Genomic DNA, 4,211 nt, shown 5'->3' with positions numbered 1-4,211 from the left:
ATGATAAGTTTTATAAACTAAAATATGTCAACTGGAAGGAAATTATGTTCCTCATTAACATAGAAAAGTATAAATGATACATTAATTTAAAAAAATTTACAACACATAAAAATCTCAGAATTCTCTCCAGTGTGAATTTTCTGGCATTGAAGAACTAACAAAGGTGAAGCACTAAGTGCTGTGATCACAGATGTAACAGTATCTTCATTTTAAAATGCTCTTCAATAGGTCTGGAAGAAAACATATACCCAAGCAATAGTGGTAAATTCTTTTTTCCTAAGTAAGAACAATTACAGAAGCTTCTCTGTTTTTGCTCCACTCACTCTCTTCGTTTCTCTAAAATGAACATGCTCTGCTTTTGGGATAAGAAGAGAGGTTTCTTTACTTAGGGAGAAATGCCCTTTGATCCAGTGGAAACATTGTGTGGACAATAAATAAGGGGAGGTGGGCAGTGTGGAGGTGCATGGGAGAATGCACACAGTAGGGCTCACATTCACGGAGTCTCCTCCACCCTTGCATGGAAAAGTCTTCCCTAGGGTGAACCACCTGATGCTGCAACACACTGGAGCTATGCCGGAAGGGTGAATTCTATGGCGCCGTATGAGATAAGCACTCTGGATAAAGGCTTTCTTGCAGTCAGTGCATTTACATGGCTTCTCTACGATGTGATCTTTGATGGTGAATGCGTCTGGAGCTGTTGTGAGTGGCTTCCCACACTCACTGCACTTGTTGGGCTTCTCACCAATGTAGGTTCTCTGATGTCGGATCAGATGTGCACTCTGGCTGCAGACCTTGCCACAGCTGTTACGTTCATAGGGCTTCTCTCCAGTGTGACTTCTCTGATGGTTCACAAGTTTGGTTTTTTGGATGAAGGGTTTCTCACATTTGTTACGCTTGTAGGGTTTCTCTCCAGGGTGAATTCTATGATGTTGGTAAGGTTGGAACTTTGGATAAAGTCTTTGCCATGTTCTTTATACTCAAATGACCTCTTTCCAGTGTGTGTTCGATGATGTCAGATATGAATTGCACTGTCACTGAAGGTTGTCTCACAGTCATTACATTTATAGGGTTTCTTTCCAGTGTGGATTCTCTGGTGATAAATAAGAGAAGAGTAGGTGCTGAAGTGTTTCCCACACTCACTGCATTTGTAGGGCTTTTCCCCCAGTGTGAATTCTCTAATGCTTCATGAGGATGGGCTTCATATTAAATGTATTTCCACACTCATCACACCTGTAGGGGATCTCCTCTGAATGCATGCTCCAGTGACTGATAAACTCACAGCTCTGGCTGAAGGCTTTTCCACTCATCACACTTGTAAAGCTTCTCTTCACTGGGAAGCTCTGATGCTTGAAAAGGTTAGAACTGTGCCTGAAAATTTTCCTTCAGTAACTATAATAATGAAATTTTTCCCAATAGGAATTTTGTGGTCTTCATTTATAATTATATTTGCACTGCAAATTTCCCCGGAACTGTGAACAGTATTTTTTTTTTTTTACTTTTGTATGCACTTATGATTGTTGAGGTGTGATCTCTGTCCAAAACTCTGCTCACATATATCACATTTGTGGGGTCTCTGATCAGGGATAGGACTTGACCCCAACCTGAGGCTTCCCCCAGGTTCCTAGCTGCTCTCCCCACGGTCACCATGATCTGCTTGGGCCCTGTCTGCCCCACTGGCTTATCTAGGCACCCCTCAGACTCTCCAACACATTATGGGCTTCTTCCGGCTCAGGTACCTGGGGCGCAGACCCTCTGAGTTGGCCCAGTTCTTTCCCATCAAACATCTCCCCTTAAGTCAACTCATTGATCTCGGTTCTGGTCCCATGAACTGAGCTGTCGCTTGGCAGTCATTATTTCCCCTCAACACCCTGTGTGTCCAGAACTGATGGCTCATCCCCTCACTCACAATGAAGGACCACCCCAGGTTTAGGCTCTGCAAGTCCTGCTCCTAAAGAGACCGGGTTCCTATACATCTCCAGTGTCATGTCCCTTGTAGAGGGACAGCTGAGTAGGGCCCAGAAAGCCCCATTCCTCCTGGGAAAGGGGCATAGCCATGTCCTTGAAGATCACCAGAGCCAGGCAGATGGGAGTTTCACTGCCATTGCCCATGTGCTAGGCTTCCCTGGGTGTGGTGGCGGGAGGCAATCACTCAGGCGCTATTAGAAGCACAAGACTTTCTGATATATAAAATGCAGCTATTGGTTTGATCCATGTTTGTTCACTCAGTATCAGTTTGTGCATTCAGTCTCAGTACGTTTTTTCTATTTTAAAATATTCTTTAAATATTTTTAAGATTTTAATATTAAAACCCACAAAGCCCTGGGGCAAATAAAAGGATTTCAGAACTTAAGAAAAGGTCCCTCAGTGAAGAAACACACATGGCTGCTTGGATGTGGGGAGGGCAGCCACCACGTTAATTTTGATTATGGAAAATTTCAAACATACACAAAAATAGAAAATAATCTAAGAACCCTCATGTACCCCCAATAATGAACAATGATGCAGTTTAAAATGCACATCTGTGAAAATGGCTGCAGGAAGATGGAGGTGGGTGTTTTGTTCCACCACAGTCTTTGGTTTGCACCTGTGCGTTCATGCAACGAAACCTCATCCACCTGCAACCATTGAAGACTTCATAATTGCTTCTGAGTCAGGAAAACCATATTCATTGCCATGGGAAGGGATATTCAAAGCTAACAAGGCAAAAATGACTTACCTCTAAATTGATACTTTCCTCAAACTTAATTTAAGGCCTGTAGGTAGCTCAAACATGTTTGTTAATAACTGTGAGCAAAGTGGGAAAGACCATTGGCTGAACACTGAATAGGGTTTTATGCTTTGCTGCTTGCTTTGAAAGAAGCCAGAACGTGTGTGTATGTGTGTAGAAAGGGGAAGAAAAATGAAATCAGAGAAATAGCAGTACCTCAAGAAAAGTGCAATTACAGCTGTGACAATCCTAGGCAGGGCTCTCGCAGAGCACACCTGGCTTCCAGAGATGAGACTCGTCTTCCTAAAATATGTCAAGTCCAGGGGACAACAAAGAGCATATAACAGAGTCCCTCATGTATCTTATTGAGTGAAAAAGTTACACTGCTCTGGATCCAGGTTTTCCTTTGATATCATTGTGATGTGATGATCTGACTTGTAGTTCAAAACTGGTACCGAAGATGAAGCAGACTTGACTTGGTACTGAGAGTGTTTATTCATGGGGTATGTTAGCAAGTACCAGTCTTTACAAAACACAACATCAAGGGCTGCAAGCAGATTTGGTGGCAAATGGGAACTGTGATACCCATTTCTGAGCTTCATCACCAGTAGCTGAAGGACCCAGCATTGGGAAATTATTAAATCTCTGTGTGTTTTTCGTTGCTTACCTGGGAGAGCCTAAACAAAATGCTTTGCTTCTAGATAGATGGGTGCCAAGTGTTGAAAGGAAAGGGTGATAGGTGGTTGTGAAATAATGGGTTTCCAACCCTAATATTTTTACAAAGTGCTTTGAGATCCTTGTGGGGGTGGGGGAAATGATTCCCTACTCACACGGGGGCCCCTCCAGCTGAAGGCTCCTGAGGCAGGGCCAGCTGCACAGGCAAACACAGTCTGTGCAGTCACATAAGACCCTGCAAAGTAGAAGGTCTCTGTGCTTGGTTTTATGCTCTGCTGTCACCATATTAAAACTCTGAATTTTGGACAAGAGGCCCCACATTTTCCTGTTGCACTGGTCCCTGCAAGTACGGTGTCCCATCCCGCCCAGTGGCTCTTCTGAGGCAAGTCAATTGTCGTTTGATGGCCTGCATGCACTTCTTACTCAAAGTGTTTCTGTATGTCTTCTTCATGCCTGGGTCTCTCCTACCAGGCCAGGGAAATGAAGTGAATGCTAGTTTTTAGGCAATTTCTGAGTCCCAAGTCACGCACTAGGAAAATTAAGAGTCTAAAATACTCAGAAGTTAGGACCTGAGGTCGAGAGGATGTCAGAGCAGCTCTTTAAGAAATATCTATGCTGGGAAAGTAAAAGCCGATTTCCTACAGATAGTCATTTCACACCACACTGACATTTCCAGGGCTCGCCTTTTGTTTTCTGTTGAGTAGCTTCTGTGTGTCAAGCATCATTCAAGTTCAACAGTTTTTATGTTCTTTGAAAACACTCCATTCTGTGACGTTGGCTATGAGCTTGAGTGCAATCAGCACGGTGCCAGGTTAGAGTGTGCCGCCCT

At 43.6% G+C, this 4,211-nt stretch overlaps 1 pseudogene; it reads right to left on the bottom strand.

The window, feature by feature from the left end:
- Positions 1-381: 381 nt before the first annotated feature.
- LOC143661138 (uncharacterized) lies at positions 382-2,109 on the bottom strand (annotated as a pseudogene).
- Between the last annotated feature and the right edge of the window lie 2,102 nt (positions 2,110-4,211).

This window comes from Tamandua tetradactyla, chromosome 17 (genome assembly GCF_023851605.1).
Source record: "Tamandua tetradactyla isolate mTamTet1 chromosome 17, mTamTet1.pri, whole genome shotgun sequence".
Classification (NCBI taxonomy): Eukaryota; Metazoa; Chordata; class Mammalia; order Pilosa; family Myrmecophagidae; genus Tamandua; species Tamandua tetradactyla.
The sequence above is the reverse complement of the archived record's forward strand: the minus strand, read 5'-3'. Positions and strand labels throughout refer to the sequence as shown.